Source organism: Rhipicephalus microplus, chromosome 5 (genome assembly GCF_043290135.1).
Source record: "Rhipicephalus microplus isolate Deutch F79 chromosome 5, USDA_Rmic, whole genome shotgun sequence".
NCBI lineage: Eukaryota > Metazoa > Arthropoda > Arachnida > Ixodida > Ixodidae > Rhipicephalus > Rhipicephalus microplus.
The window spans coordinates 194696743-194714093 of record NC_134704.1 but is presented as its reverse complement, the minus strand read 5'-3'; the positions used below and the strand labels follow the sequence as shown (position 1 = coordinate 194714093).

Genomic DNA, 17351 nt, shown 5'->3' with positions numbered 1-17351 from the left:
AATTTTGTTACATTATGAATTAAATAAAAAAATTAATAATGAAAATAGAAATACTAATAACTGTTGCGCAAAAACACAGTCCCACATACGTACTTGAATGCGAAATTGCTTTTATTTCGTTTTGGAACCAAAGGCATTAGAAAAGATAGCAGTACAATAAAAACGTTGAAAAAAAAACAAAAAAAATTAAACTTGGCGGGACTCGAACCTGCGCCGTTCAGTTGTGCTCGCGTACGTGAACTGAGTGCGTTAGCTTGCTAAGCTATTCGCGCTGAAAGTAGCACGTGTGTTTATGTTATGTATATAAATTTGCTTTTTACACGCTATGTGTTGGCATATTTATGTACGACATGCGATCGTATCTATTGTTGTGTGCATATGTTTTGGGATTGTATATACGTCACATGCTTTTCGCATGTCTTTCAAGTATAGATTGCTGCCCCGCAGCGGATGAAAACAAGTATTTTTACACCCACACACAAGCTTGAGCAGTTGAAGGTTGTTTCCCGGGGCTCTCTTGCGATTGAGTCGGCCACCACAGGGAATTAGAGTGATACGCCATTAATCCCTACATCTAGCTGTATTCCACTTAGTAGCTCTATCGCTTGATGACAAATCGAGCGCGGGGCGCGACGCTATTGCGCACGACCATGCCTCGCGTAGTGGCGACATCAGTTGATTGCGCCGGCCGGCTTGCTTCGATTTGCTTCAGAGCAAAGAAATGTCATACCTTGAAAGATTGCGTACTGCACTATATCAAAATGTTACTGCTTCGTAGCCATCCTATGATTCATTGAGAATTGATAACTCTGATATCACTACTGTAGAGCTTTGCGTCGGCGACACGCACCGAACGTGAAACCGCACTACGTCTGTCGTAGAAGCAGTAGGAGGCTGTCGTCTGCTAGAACAAAAACAAAACAAATACCTGCGAAAATATTCATAAGTTGTAACTTGTTTTTTGAATAACCGTTTATCACTTTTAAAGTTATTTCTCCAGATAACATACATTTTTTTCAGTTTAGAGCAGCGACAGATGCTTTTTTTCCTCACACAGATATCCAAGTCAAATCCATTCACAGCTAAAGCCACATGTTGTTTGTCTTCTTTGTTTCTGTGGGCATGCCGTTTGGTTGCGTCTCTCATGTGTTCGCGCTGCTACACACGAGAGCACAAAATGTTAAATTTACGCAAGGAAGCGCCGTTCCTCGTTCGTGTGATGTGCTAAAATAGCGCCCTATTCCCGCGGTTGTTCGAGTGCGGATCAAGTGCGATTCGTCCAAGGAATCGGCGGGTTGGGCGGGCGCTCGAAGGACTCCGAGGTGACGGCTGACGCCTGTGGTCACTTCCCTCAGGACAGTGTGAAAGAAACTAAAGGTAAGGGGGACACTTTTTTGTGTAGACTTAGTATGCCACTCAGTGCAAGTGTGTGTTGCTGCACTCGAACGAGGCGTCGTGAAACGACAACCTTACGCGCCTTTGCGAGTGCGGTTGCCGATTCGCTTTGACAACGCTAACGCCAGCAGAGCCATGGCGCATCGGCGCGGCCTTACTGGAGCTAATTCGAGACAACTGCGGCAACATGCATGTGTATGGTGATCGATTTTTTCATATTTGCACTGTAATGAGGAAGACGCACACGGTGCTTGCTACGTTGTTGATTAAACGAAGCCTGCAGTGCCATTTGATGCAAAGCAGCATTTTGTTTATGTTCGCGGGCGATACAATTTTGTAACTTGGCTCGATTCACCTAGCCAACCGCCTAAGTGTGTTGATTAGCATACGTTCACGGAAGAGCGTTATTATGCCCGTAAACAGTGGCGTGTGCTTGTTGAAAGATATAATGTGTGTGCCTAGTGTAGAGAGAAAGAGAGGTGTTCGTGCAATCTGCATGTGTACCTGCAAGACGCCTTTGCTTGTAATTAATAATGTACCGGCCAGCACCTACATTGTACGCCTGACTTTGAAGAAAACTTGCATGCACAATGTGAGATTTTGTAATCTGCCAGAGTTGCTTTTTATAAAATAATACACTGCCAGCATGTTCAAAATATGTTTTGCTGCTGTGTGGCAGGGGTGCGGTTATCACGATGTTGTGTAGTTGCTGATGCAAGCACTTATAGTTTTGATGCGTTAATATTTCTCATCTAACTCATCAGGTGTTTTGCTGTTTCAGCACAAACAAGGCAATGAGAGAAGGAAGACGGGTAATGACAGGAACAGTGCCGACTTTTGTTTGCAGGAGAATACCCATGTTGGTGTACTTATTGTGACAGCCTTTCTGTGTTGCTTTTTTTGCCCAATTTATGCAACAACACAGTTGTCAGCAATATGAGAGAGAACATTGAAATTAGATTTTAAAGATCATGGTGACTAAATGCCTAGTAACTCACAGCACAAAGTAACAACAAAAGACATCAGTATGATCAATGTGGATGAGTACAGTCTTACATCTCAAAAATATATTGTGCAAAATGTTGCCTAAGTAAGAAACCTCTCTATGTTTGCAAATAGTGTGACGTCACTTCGAGCACCGTGCCAGCCATTCCCTCCCTCTGTGCAAGGGCTGGTTGGCAAGGAAGTCGTTTGTGACGTTCCTGATAGACCACTGAGATGTATGCGATTCTAAACCTGTAGCCTAATATATACGTAACCTTTGTGCAGTTACATCGCTGCATCTGACACCTACAACTTATTTGCATATTTACATTGCTCCCTTAGGACGTAACACACAAACTTGTTGTTTGCATTGTCACTTCATGAATATCGAGCGGTAAAGGTACTGAGTATATGTGAAACAAGAATCTCTGCTTATTACATGAAGAAATATGAGGCCTTCGATAAAACGAGTTATACCTTTATTGAGCTTGCGTACTCGCCGGGGCGATTCATACATGCAGCTTCAGCAAATGGTATCTTCCAGCCCGGTGACCTTGCAATTTTTTTCTGCACACAGCGCAAACACCGAGATGTACCCACTCGCAGATGGTCGCGTCAAGTGCATATTTACCTTGACTAAAATGTCGAATCAAGTTTTTTCATCGACCGGTCCCTGCCATGAGTGCTAACATCTTCGCAAACAAGACATATTGTTATTGACATTGCACACACTACACACAGTATTCTCCGTTCAACCGATATTCTCAATACCTTCCAATGCACACTACATGCCGCAATCAACAGTGCACATTTTTGAAGACTATGCCGCTGTTGCTCGCACAGGCCACCACGTGTGTTCACTTCTTCAAGATAAACAGACAGCGTGGCAAATATTTTACCACACAGTTTACCACACAGCTGGATGTTTGCTGACACATACTACAGCTAATGTCGACATTGTAACGTGAACTGTAAGCTTTGAAAAATTAAAACTTGCCCCAAACACCGCACGACTGTACCGGGCTGAGCCACCAGTGGGAGTGTTTTTCCAGCCACACCTTTTACATGTGCCAGTGACATCATGCTGTGACGTACCTCGGTAGGGGCCTATCGCTGCATACTTTATGTGAATGAGGGTCCTGTTAGTGAAAGCAGGCATTGTTGATTTCGTAACTTGTTCATGACCAACTGGACCTTCATTTGCACAAGTTGCCTGACTGATATTCAGGCGAACTTTTGTGTAATAAATTATACAGTTGGCAGTCTGTGCTTGCCCCATACTGTTGTTACTGGTGTTTCTTGTTACTTTGCACTGCTCATTACTACTCACCTACAGAAACTAGCCTATCTTGCCGCTGTTTTGGACAAGATGCAGCTGGCAAGTGCGATAGTGTTCATAACTCTAAATTCTCGAGCAAAAATTAACGTTTCATATTCAGTTAGTTGCATTCATATCAGTACATTATAAGAAATCATTGATTAAACATGAATCCGTGTTTCTTTACATAATGCTCACAACTTTTATATCAAATTGAATGGTGTTTATAAAAAACATGAGTTTTAGCTAAACTTCATGCTCTTTTCTCGAAGAGCTGACAAAAGGCTATTGCATGCATACTTGCCATGAATTGGACTGTGTTCGAAATACATTGCAATTCTTCACAGGACTGCCAGTACACTTCACATTGGGGGAACATTTATTAACCATGGATTGATTAATTAAGAACGGAAAGAAAGAAGCGGCAGGCTGGGATACTTGATATTGGCATCCATTTTGCTACCCAGCGCATTATCAAGCAAACTTTCTATAATGTGGTTATGCGTCTTGCATGTGTGTCTGTAAACCAAGAACTTTGGGTAGAACTATATTTATCTTACAAATGGTTGCAGGACTGTGGAGGCTGTAGGGCCGCTTAGGAATGGTGGAATCCCTGGACATGTGTTCAACCTTGCTGCATCAGCTCCTTGGTGTTTTCACGGCATCTTTACAGATGTGTTGGGTGAGTAAAGCAAGCAGATTTCAACACAAGGAAAAGTATAATATGGCAGAACCTCTTGTGCATGCCTTACATCCCAAGTATATCAAATATTTATCTTGCCTTGTGGCCTGTAATTTTTAAAGAGACACTTCTTTTTGCTTTATATTTGAGTCTTGATGCTTCGACAGCAACGTATTTGTGTTTGACAGCAAGTGTTCTTGAACAAATAACTGATCTCAATAATGACAAAACACCCTTCATACTTGGTCCTTAGCATAAGCTAGCACTTATCTGTAGCAGATTCAATTATTCATTTTTTGCTGGGATGATAATGGGAAAGTAGCAAAGGCAAGTTCAGATTGGAGTGGTCGGTGACGTCTGTTTAGGCTCTGCCATATTGCTTTGCAACTAGAGTTACTTGTGGCCACATATACAATGAAGCCACATGACGTGCATTCTAAATGAGATTACCATATCACATTTCACTGCATCTTAGTATGTGCCAAACAAATGCAGATATCATTAGCTTGCCACTATAAAAGGATCCTAAACTAACACAAGGTTGAAATTTAGTCGTGGTGTTGCAGCTGTGTATGACTCTACAATGGATGCATAGCCGCGATAATTTGTCTATATGTTGTCGCAGTAGTAATGTTACACACATTGTACGATACAAAAAAGGTCCTCGCTCATTTCGCTTTTTTTCGCTATGCTTCTTTCTTGTCTCTTCTTGCCATGCTCCTCCTCACTGTACAAGGTGCAAGAGCAGTGGGCACACAAACAGTAATTTAAAAAATATATTGTAAGGTGAGCACTGAGAGGCTGAACACTTTCAGAGGCTCAAAGAGGTAAAGGTATTGTTTCTAGCTACTTTTTGGGCACCCATAGCTAGTTGTTCTGCTGCAGTTAAAATATAAGTTAAATGTTAAAAATTAATTGGAGATGGTTTGGCACCCATAATTGCAGTTACATACAGAACTAGGTTTCAATGCGTAAGCGAAATCTGTTCACTCTAAATCAATCCTAATGATATCTGAAATTCAGGAAATATTCACAGAAAAGCTCAGGAAAAGGCTGAGTGGTTGCCCCTTGAATGTTAAGGAGATACCCTTCTTCTAAAAGGTCAATAGACCGTCTAGTAGTCTCGATATTACATGCACTATAAAATATTCTGGTGTGGTGCTTTTCATGCATGTTATAATAAGAGGGGTTTTTAATAGAACTGTTGTCACTTTGCCCTGCATTGCTGAAATTGTTCACATAGTTATAATACATGAATCACTTTATGCCTTTTGATTTTATGCAAATGGTTTGCTTACCCAGTCCGTTTAACTTGATTTGGATAAAATTATAAATGCCCTAAATTTTTTTACTATACAGCAGGTTTATTTTTAAAATACGCGACCATTGATGTGAACGCAGTTGGTGGCGTGCTTGATTAATCCTTCACTATCACCGCTCTAACTACACCTGCTACAGTGCATAGTGTGACAAAAGTAGTGGTACTTAACATTACTGGCAGCATACACTTTTATGTCTCAAAATAGGTTAAAAAGCCTGGTAAAAATGTTTGTACGTTTTTTTTTGCTCCAACTAAATATTCTGGTCTACTCAAAGTAGCTTCCGCTCTTTTAAGTTCCTCAAACTTTTACGTGTTCAAAAGAAGTATCAATGCCATATACTTTCTTTGTCAGCCTACTCACCACTCTAATAATGAGAATTACCCGACAACACTACCCAGTAAAATAAAGGGATGTTATAAAAAGTAATGTCAATTCAATTGTCAAAAAACGTTGCCAAGTTACGTTTTTGTTCACTTTTCTTTTCACAATTTTGTTAAAGTTACTTTTGATAACATCCCCTATTGTTTGTTTGGCATCATTTTCTGCTAGTTCTCATTATAATGTGTTCAACAAAGACAACAAACCCTTAAACTTATAGTTCTTTCTTTTACTCATGAATCTGAAACAGTGAATCTCAGTAATCTTAGAGGTGTGTGACTTGTTTTTTTTTGATCAGTTGTGCATGTGTTCAAGTACATGCATTTAGGTGGGAGGGCGAACTATTGCCTCCTTCTGTGACTAGCAGATTTTCTGAGAACTGACAGATGCATATTGCTGCCAAAGAAGTATAGGGATATTGGAAGTAATCGTAACGTAATTGCAATCGTAATGTAATTGCCAGTAGGCAAAACAAAAGTGTCCCACACTCGCCATAATGGTAACAGGCAGCGCTGACTGACTCTTCCATGTATAAATGCACATATATACCGTACAAAATGGAAGAGGGATAGCCGCCATGGTAGCTCAGTTGATAGAGAATCGAACATGTTATTCGAAGTTCGCAGTCTCGGTCCCTGTACAGGGCAGGTTATCTTTTTTTCCTTCTACTTTTTCTTCTTCACAATTACAACACTTCTATTCTTCTTGAAGACTTCCTGGTGTAAAAAAGGTACCTTATAATCTGAAGAGGCAAACAGAATGTGCCAGTGTACGAGTTAGCTCTTGTAGTGGTTACAAGTAAGATATGTTTTGAAGAATAAATCATTCTGCCACTTGCCTAAAGAATGGCTACAGGACATGGCGCTGGATGCACTTTGTTATTTTTGAATCAAGCTATCTTGTATTCTACTTTTATAAATTACATAGGATACACATGACGGTATGACACACTTTAGCGCCACAAAGATTATGCAGCGAACAATGTTATAAATGCGAAATTGCATAAGGATAAGGTGAAAACTGCACCCTCAACGAAAATGTACAGAAAGCACAGGGTGCAGGCGTCATTCCTTCTGCCTGTGCTTTTCAAGTGCGAGCTGTTTTCACCTCGTTCTGATCAACTAACCAGATTGAGATGTGTTGTTATAGTGCAAGAGGATGCTCCACGGGAAACTAGGTTTGTCTCAAACTCTGTGTGTGTCTTTCAACCTATATGGTGCCCGGTTCAAGAGTTCATGCAGACCAGATCGTGTAAAACAGGACCGTGTAAAATGGATCGTGTAAATGAAATAAAATGGACCATGTAAATAAACAGGATCGTGTAAAATGTCGTTTTCGTGTGCAACTGTAGTTGTGGTTGTGCTGAATGACCTTTCTTTATATACACTACATAACAAACTTGCTCCTTTAGAGTCGAGTGCATCTTTGGATCGATTGTAAATGTTTGCATATGCGAGGCCTTAAGTTTTATAAGAAATTCCTCAGTGTGCCACGAGGAAATGTGTGTTCAGCGAAAATTTGTATATCATTATATACAACTCTTCAAGCCTCGTCTACAAATTTATGCAGGTTGACCTTGAGCAGAAAACGAGGAGCGGCAGCAGCCCCCAGAAAAGAGCAAGCACCCTCCAAGCTCACGAAGCTCTCTTCGACAGGAACAGCAAGGTCACTGTGTGGCATTGAAAACCATTGCAAGGAGTGCCTTATCAGTACACTGTGCTGCTCTTTCATCACAGAAGACGAAGTTGACCACTCCAGAGGAACTTCACGCTGTGTATTGTGAGTGCTTCAGTGGTTTTGTTTTTGTCCAGCCAGCAGTTAAAAATAATGTGTCAGATTCAGCCGGGATGGCTAGAGGGAGTCGGGCAGGCATGTTTGGACATTTGTCTAGCCAAGTAGTGCCAATTTTCGCACTGATCCTGTTGGAGTTACTGCCACAATCACAGAAGCTACGTCACCCCTCTGAATGTACAGATGTGTCGGGGAAGATTAGCTGCATTAGGTTTTTCTATAACTGATAGCTGCCAGCATTCTTCATTATACAGGAGTTTTGTTCCTCAGTTATGTGTGTAAAGCCCTCTACAGAAAAAATGCAACACGTCTACTTCCAGAAGACTCCAAGGCCCTACTTGTAGGTTTTTTCGGCTTGTATCATAAGCACCCCGTTTGGGGTACATGAACATTTTATAACATGTACAGCGAAACTTTTGGGTGGCTGGTCGTTTTGTCGTTATCTTGTTCCTTGCAGTAATCTTAAGCATGTTGTGCATTACGTTGTCAATCTAGTTCATGTGCATAGAAGACATTACGAAGTTTCAGGCTACAGTATAAAAAGCCTGGAAGCAAGCTATCAATAATTTTTTAACGGAGTTGCTTAACCTGATGCATGATACATCACTAAACTTTCGTGCGTATTCATCAATGTAAGCTCGTCTTAGTGTTATCCAAAATGAAGATGTGAGTCGACAGATGGAAATATCTAGTGGGGTAATCAGGGTGAAAAGTAGAAGTGCTTCAGACAGGCTGGCCGATGTTGCGATAGGAAGACCAATTTTTTAGAAGTCACCTTGTCATCCTTGGCGTGTTAGTTTAAATGGGGTCAGTAATGACATCATCTTTTGGTGTAGGCGTGTGTGCCTGTTGGAAATGTTTGTCTGAAAAAAAAAACCTATAACGCAGAAGAGTGCAGCCCTTGCTTCTTTTCAAGTTACGTTGCGCTGATACAAAGTGTTGTCCTGTCGGAGGTTGGGGATAAGGGAAGCAGAAAAAAGATAAACGATAGAAAAAGAAGAAAAAAGAAGAAAGAAAAGGGGAATGCAAAGTAAAAGTAGTGCTACACTGCTCCTACTTTGCATTCCCCCTTTTCTTCTTTTTTTTCCTTGTTTTCTTTTTCATCTTTTTTGTTACATTTCCATTGTCCCATCTAGTGCACGAATCAATCACAAATGGCTTTGCTATAGCAAAGATGCCTATGTGGTGTTGGATTGAACAGGACATTGTACTTCATTTAGTTAATTACAGACTGATCAGTCTTGCAATAAGTGCTTCCTGTCTATCACCACACATGTTCAAATGAAAAGTTTGTGCTTGGCTCTTAGTATGCTGGTATATAGCTTGTGTCTTGGACTACTCAAAATGAATGTTATTTTTCTGCTGTTTATGGTAATGAATTTATCCAACATGAAAATATCTTGCCTTGTGAACTTTGTCGGACCTGCCTTGCTTTTTCTTTCCTCTGCAGGCATTGTATGTGAGGGAGGCAGTAACAGAGAGTTGATAGCTTGAGCTTCGGAAAAATAAATGCTGGCAGTGAGGCAATTACGCTTAAAACATCCCAGCCATTTTGCCAACCGTCCTAAATGTGTTTTGAAAAAAAATATTGTGCTCGTTTAGTGTATTTTTCTGAAAACAGCAAAATGCTAAAATATATCGCAGTGAACAAAATATTAGGCCACGTTGGTGCCTTCTCGACTTCCCAGGATGTCGTCTGGGTGTTGTTTGTAAAAAGTAAAAAGTGTTTCAAAAATACTGCCCCTTCTACACCAAATTCGGTTTAAGTATGAAGTAAAGGTGATTGTGTGTAGCGTGTGAAGCTCAGTAATATTAGTGCAATTTTTTCGCCACATCAAAAGCAAGGAAGCAGTTCTCTTTATATGGCAAGTTATATGATTACACTTTGTCTTAAAGTAGAAATGAATTTTTGAAGTTTTCTTATGATGGCTGTTTTCTGCATTTGATATACGACAGCTTCTGTTCCGAAGTTCCCCATGGCCCTCAATAGGAGACTTCAAAAATCATTTTCCTCACCTAAACAAAAATTGTAATGATAACACTTGCCATGTAACAAGAACTGTTTATTTGCTTTCAACTTACACATAAAAGTAATTTTCAATTAGACAAACACACAGCTCAAATTGCATCTCAATGTGGACAAAAACAATTATATAGTGATATTTGTAATCTGGACCTAACATTATTTTTTTCGTGAAATATAACTTCTGTGCAGTGAGTATTTGTGGCTCAAATATTCATACAAAATGCAGTATTGCCATACAAGAAATGCAAACGATAAACAGTTTGGCTGAATTCTTTAAAGCCTATGTAGCGGAAAAATTGCACTAATGTTACTTGGCTTCAAATACTTTAAGAAGCATCTTTACCTAATATGTAGATCAAATTTGATATGGCAAGAAAAAGCGGTACTTTGAAATTTTTCTCACAAATAACACCCGCACGACATTCTGCGAAATTCTGAAGGTACCCACGTGACCACTACTCTTTCTCTTCAAAACATTTCTGCAAATAACTATTTTCAGAAGAGTAAATTACCATCATTTTTTAAACTATACATCTGTGATGGTCGCAAGGCGGTATGGTTTGTATGTTTGGTGTAGAATAGCCCAGTGCGAAAAACAACAAATGGCTGAACATCCTTGACGCTCGGGATATTTCGAAAGCATTTGTTTGTTAGCAGCAATTCAGTTAAGCCCTTGTCTTTATGCTTAGGCCCAGAAACAAAACACAAGTAACCAAAGTAGTCCTAAGAGTCATGTAGCCTCGCTGTTCCAAGGCTTGTGGTGCCTAATTTAGTGCAAGCTTCACCATTTTTAAAAAATTCAGATTCAACCAACAGGTTTTGGAGGCACAGTGCATTTTCAGCTAACTTGTTTCACACCAGTTACTTAGATAAAAAGCGGAAAGTAGAGGTAAAAATACCATTTTAAAGGCATTGTAGGTAATAACAAAAAGGACTGCTTTCTTTTTTGTGTGGTTTTTTGCCTGAACGTTGTGCTTTTTGTGGTATAGTTCATTGTCTAGTGAACATAGGCCTTAAAAACTAACATTAGCCATGTTGAGGTCGATTTCTTGGTTATAGTCATAGTAGCCATATTAAAAATTATGACTTCAAACTTGATTGTTCTTTTGAAGATTTTTCCTTGCATAATGATATTTGAGAGTCTTAGTCAATTTTGTTATAAGAAAACGTGATGTCATAATAGGGTCACTTTTTGTAGAGTCGTTCAGTTCTACCTTACGTTTTACATTCCTAATAGAGCAGTTATTTTCAATATCGGTATTTAAAATGGAATGAGCATTCTGTATGTAGTAAGGTGTAAGCACTTACAGATAGCACATGCACCCAACGTTTCTGTTGGCAGTTTATTTCTGTTATTCTTGATTTATATGTGGGGTTTCACGTCCGAAAACCACTATATGATTATGAGAGACGCCGTAAAGGAGGGCACTGGAAACTTCGACCACTTGGGGTTCTTTAACGTACACCCAAATCTGAGCACACGTGCCTACAGCATTTCTGCCTCCATCGGAAATGGAGCCGGGGTTTGATACCGCGACATTCGGGTCAGCAGCCGAATTTCTGTTACTCTTGCTCCCCTATATGTGTGCATTTCGGTTATAGTTATCTGGCTTCCACAGATTTTTAATGGCACCTGCCTGGTCCTGCTTGCTTTCATGGTGATTTTCACCTTCACAAGTTGCATAGGTTTAACTCTCAAAATTGTTCAAGATGCCAATTTTGTGCACAAACTATATAGTATAAAGGCAGCAGATGTACATGCACACACTAATAATGTACATTGAGAGCTTTCACTTGCAGTTTCTAAAGTTTTACTGTAGAGGAAGCATTTAAATTATAATTTCATAAGGACATAATCGATTATCTCTACCATTGAAAATCGTGATAACCTAGTTATTTTCACTGTTAAGCATGCTGTTTTTTTATGTGGCAGAACTAATTTATACACTCATTCCTTCTATTATTCACATATGCATAACATGAAGGATTGTGTGCCTTACATTTTCAGTTTCATTCTGTGTGTTATATTTCTTGTGCATGTAAACTATTGTGCTAACATGTGTCTCTGACAATATTTGTGCCAATTATTTTCATTTCCAGGTACCTATGAAGGTCACATAAGTTCTATGGCAGTGACCTTCGAAATTTACAGTGGTGCCGGAGCCTCAAGCAGCATTTCGCCGATCTCCACAAGGCATTCATGAGATAAACACAGCGCCACACTTTCACAGTGCTATGATTATTATTTATGTTTAAACATTTCGTTCTAAAATTGCTGTTACATTGTGCCACCATCCTGTGGCTTAGGTGGAGCTCATGAAATTACGGTGCAGTCACCTCATTTGTGTACAATCAACACTGCAATGTCACTATTCACAGCTGGAGCATACAGACAAATAAAAGATATATTGATTGTAGCAGGGCTGATGTGTATATTAATGCTTCCCTATTGATAATAATAACTTTATAACTTTTTTAAGTTTTGCATAGAACACTGCATTAATGCGTTGCATTGTAACCACCATTTAAGATCGCTAGCATGTTAATTTAGTAGTTTTGTAATGTATTTTATTGAAAAAGTAATTTTGCCTCCGCATCACGACAATTAGAAAGATGCCGATGATTCAATCCCTCATCATGCACATTTAAGAAATATTGTGATTTGTACACAGTATTGCAAGTACTCAAGATGTGGACGTCTATTCAATTTACACATATTGCTTTGCACTAGATTCAGGCGTAACATGCACACATTTCAGTAATTTCCGCATGATACGTCTTTCCATAAGATGCGGAGTCCGCATCATACGTCTTACGCGGAGTCCGCATCATACGTCTTATGCGGAGTCCGCATCATACTTCTTCCATATTCCAATAATTCCGTACTTGAGGTCTCCGCATCTTACGGAACGTTTCAGTAGGGTGCAGGCTTCCAGTGATAAATACTTCTTCATGGCCGTTTTTAGGGACTGAACGCAACATTCTCCCAAGCCATTTGAACTTGGATGATAAGGCTCTGGAACATGGTGATAAGGCGCTGGAAAGCGCACAAACGCCTGCAACTCGGCAGACGTAAGTTGCGGCCTGTTGTTAGACACGATTGTTGCGTGATAACCGAAGCGGCGAAACATTTCACGAAGACAATCGGAGGCTGTCGTGCTAGTTTTCTTTTAGATGCGGAAGCATCCTATACTCGCGCCTTGTAGTGCGCCGTCCGCGCCGTCCGCGCGGTCCGCACCACTTCTCGAACATTCGACAGCTGACGCGCGCGCATGCGCCGTCGCGCCGTCGCCCACTCTTCCACCATCTGTGCATCCCTTCCTCCTCTACACACCGCGCACGCTTCACTCCTCCACCATCTGTGCACCCTTCCTCCTCTACACACCGCGTTCGACATCTACAATTCTCCTGATTCTCCAGTGGACGCGCATGTGGCGTCGCGCTTCGAGAACATTCAACAGCTGACAGTGCATGCGCCGTCGAGCTGTATATATACTCAAGGTCGGCGCTCGCTCGCTCAGTTGCCGCTCGTCGGTTGGTTTGTACGGCGTGTCGACGTCCAAGGTCGCGGTGAAATGAATTCCAACGAATCCACAAACACAATGATCGACGTCCCTTCGACCAGCGCCGCCCTTTCGCATACGTGTGTACGTGCTCACTCATTTAACACCCCCTCCTACAACCACGTTAACCAATTTAGCCATCGACCCAAGTAAGTAGCAATTTAACACCCCATTTCACAACCACGTTAACCAATTTAGCCATCGACCCAAGTAAGTCGCACTTTAACACCCCGTTAACCAATTATATGCTCCGCATCCTCCTCAGTGTTCCCCCGAGGGAAGCTGCGGGCAATTTTTTTCATGACGCACACATTTAGCTATTTAGAATGCGCATCTAACACAACTGAAAACATGTGATGTCAGAAACTACCAGCAAAATCGATGTGTTTTCGTTTACAAGGAGATGTTGGTCATGCCCATAGGTGCAAAGGAGCACTGTTAGGGGCACTACGCTGCTTCTGGCAAGGTTTGGATTCTTTGACTTGAGACTCAATCTTATTGACATGGTTTGCCACAAATAACCCAAACACAAGTAAAGGAACACGCGAGGACAACCACAACTGGCTTGTCCTTGTGTATTCCTTTACTTGTACTTGCGTTAATTGATGCCAAAGCATATCATTAGGCAATTACCAAGTAGGCAAACAATGAGTAGTGAGACTCAAGCTCCGCTAAATTGAAGGCCACAAACAGCTGCGGGCCAACTCTTTCGATCGCACAATACCTGGATGACCATCGTGAAGTTCTTGTAAAGCCTGAAGCCTCAGCTTCGCAGGCACAACTACATGCAGTTCCCCCGGGAGGTAGGCTTGGTGTGGGGTCAGCTGTGTCCGTCTGTCGAAGAAACGCTTCAGCTCCACAACATCTGTAAAATTAGGCCACCCCGTATTTGTGAGCTTGAGTACTCTGCAAAGAAGTTGATCATATGTGATGTTGTACGTGCAATATATTGGTGCGTCACCGGCATTGATTGCAAGCGTAACGAATCGAACGTTTCCTCGGCGTTATATGAGAAGTCCTGATGAACTGGCAAGTGCGCTAAGCTTTCAGCCTCTAGATTTTCATTTGTCGGTTTAAACTTTATTGTGTACGCGTAGGCAGATTACGTCAATGCCCAACGTAGGGTCTTGCTGCTGCCAAGGTTAGTGTGCCAGACTTTAAGCCAGGAATATTCGGCAGTGTTTTGTGATCCGTTATCAGCCTGAATGGGTGCCCGTAAATATAGTAGTGAATCTTCTTAACACCGAAGATGATTGCTAACACTTCTTTTAAGAACGAACGGTGCCATCAGCAAAAATAAGAGAAAGCAAAGCACCTAGTTCGTAATGAGACGCATCGCAAGCCTTTTAAAGCGGTCTTTGCGGATCATAGTGAGGCAGAACCTCCGTGGACACCAACGCAGGCTAATGTTGTCAAAGGCCGTTTGGCATTCACTGGTTCACGCCCAAATTTTGTGGTCTTGTAGCAGTTTGCACAGGGGATGGGCCAGCGTAGCCAGTTAAGGTAGAAATTTTCCGTAGTAATTTACGGCTACAAGCAAAGAACAAAGTTGCTTCTTGTTGTTTGATGCTGGAGCGGCTTCCATGTATTAGTATTCTTCGTCATAAGACGTATGCCATCTACACTCAACTTGTGCCCCAAGTAGAACAGTTTCTTCTAAAAAAAGTGCATTTCTCAGCCCTTGGTCTAACTTGACTCCCCGGCTTTCCAAATGGGTTAAAACTGCTTGCAAGTTCTGTAGGTGTTCGGCTCTAGTCCTTCCGGTCACGAGGATATCGTTCAAGTAGCAGGCGGCACCTTTGAGATCCTTAAGCACAGTGTCCATTATCCGCAGAAAAATACCAGGTTCCGAAGACACGCCGTAGGTAGCCAGTTTACGGTGAATAGCCCTTTCATCGTTTTAATTGCCAGAAGACGACGCGCTGATTCCGCTAGAAATATCTCGTAATAGGGCCGGTTTAAGTCTTTTTTAGCAATTCGCCCCGCCACGGTGGTTTAGTGGTTAAGGTACTCGGCTGCTGACCCGCAGGTCACGGGATCAATTCCCGGCTGTGGCGGCTGCATTTCCGGGAGAGGCGGCAATGTTGTAGGCCCATGTACTCAGATTTGGGTGCACGTTAAAGAACCCCCGGAAGTCGACATTTCCGGAGCCCTCCACTACGGCGACTCTCATAATCATATGGTGATTTTGGGACGTTAAACCCCACAAATCAATCAATCAATCTTTTTTAGCAAATTCTTTTTCTCCGCTGAGCGCAGCGAAAATATCTAACACGTGGTAAAGGATAGCGATCTGTGTCTATCATGCGGTTCACGGTAGTATTGCAGTCGTCACACAGGCAGATGTGTCCATCTTTTTTTACCACAGATTACCAGCGTTGTACACTCGCACGTGGATAATGGTATGATCACACCATTTGACAGCATTTTGTCAAGGTCCTTTTCAACTGCAGGAACCAGTGCGAAAGGCACTGCGGGCCTTCAAACCACTTTAGATGAGCGTGCATTTTGAGAAAGTTCTGCCTTCTCTTACGTAATACATCCTCTTTCTTCTTTAAAAAGTTGACTCTACTTTTGAAAAAGCTTGCTCACCTCTACTTTTGCTTCCTTGTTTGTCGGCTCCCGTACCGAACAGAGCTTGTTGCAGAAAAATACAGCGTTCCGGTCAAGGCGCACGTGTTTTAACCTTTCTCGGCCTAGAAGTGGCGGTCCTGCTTCATCAGTGACAAACGAAGATAATGGAATACTTTGCCCATCATGCTCTACAACAATTTCAGCCACTCCTGCTGGTTCGGCTAATGCATCTGCGTAACTGCGTAGATGTAATTTTGTCATGTTCAGCTACAAATATGGGAAAACTGTTGCTGTTGTCTGCGAGAAATTACGGATAGCGCTGCCCCCTGTCTAGTTCCATTTCAAGCGGAGTTTTGTTTATCAGTACGCGCACAGTTATTACATCTTTCGCCGAGCACGACATGCCATTTAGCATGACTTCTGTGGCACAGTCAAGCACTTTTATACTGCACGCTCGCACGCGAGATTATTTTGATTTTTTATCAGACTGACATATACGCTGAATATGCCCTTTCTCCCCACAGTCGAAACACGTCGCGAACGCATGTCTGCAGTCTTCGCTCACGTGTTTAAAAGAGCAGCACTGCAAACACATGTTTCATGCTTTCTTTTTTTGGCACATTTACTGTAACTGCATTCTGTCTCGACTTTTGTGCATTAAAATGGTGTACGTGAGACACGCTCATTGAACCATGAACTCCTGCTGCCCTTTTTTTTAAGTGCGAATGAACTTTATAAGCAACCCTGCAACGGTGCGCCTCCTCCTCTCCCCTAGCAATGGCGCGAGGAGCGGAGAGGAGCATCTGCAGCAACGGCGCAGCGACGTCACACACCACGTGATTGCGCACGCTCCCCCCTCCACTCCGTGGCTGCGTGGGCGCGCGCAGCTACGACTTGCTCGAGATTGGCAAGTCGTCATACATATGGATCCATCGCAGGCATCAACCTTGACTGCGGTACCTCCAACATTGAGTACAACGCAATCGAATGCGAGCATTGCTCGCGTCGTTGAAGATGTCGCGCCGGTTGAAGACAAGTCAGAGCTGCGAAGAGTCCGTGATGCCGAGCGCAAGCGGGCAAAGCGGACCAAGGACCTCAGCATAATTATAGTGCGAATTTACTCTCACATAAACGCGTAAACTCTTGAAGATTGCTCGAGAGGTTCTAATGATTCCTGGGAATTGCAATGTGATCACACGGGGGAGTTTACGTTAACTCGCTGGCGAATGCCAACAGATTTTGACTTTACTCCCCCTCATAGCGTCCCCCTGTGCCTTCGCACTTAACCACGTTCACCTTTGGAAAAATGCTTGGGAGT

The 17351-nt window shown here is 42.0% G+C and overlaps 1 protein-coding gene and 1 long non-coding RNA gene across 2 annotated transcripts in view; both read left to right on the top strand.

Annotated features, from left to right (window-relative positions):
* LOC142817619 (uncharacterized) overlaps positions 1–17351 on the top strand; it is a 205072-nt gene that overhangs the window by 97980 nt on the left and 89741 nt on the right. The gene's annotated exons all lie outside the window — the stretch shown is intronic.
* On the top strand, positions 188–13741 carry LOC142818075 (uncharacterized). The gene is made up of 4 exons (XR_012895539.1): positions 188–1377; positions 4270–4379; positions 7649–7858; positions 11997–13741. It is a non-coding gene; the product is annotated as an uncharacterized LOC142818075 (long non-coding RNA).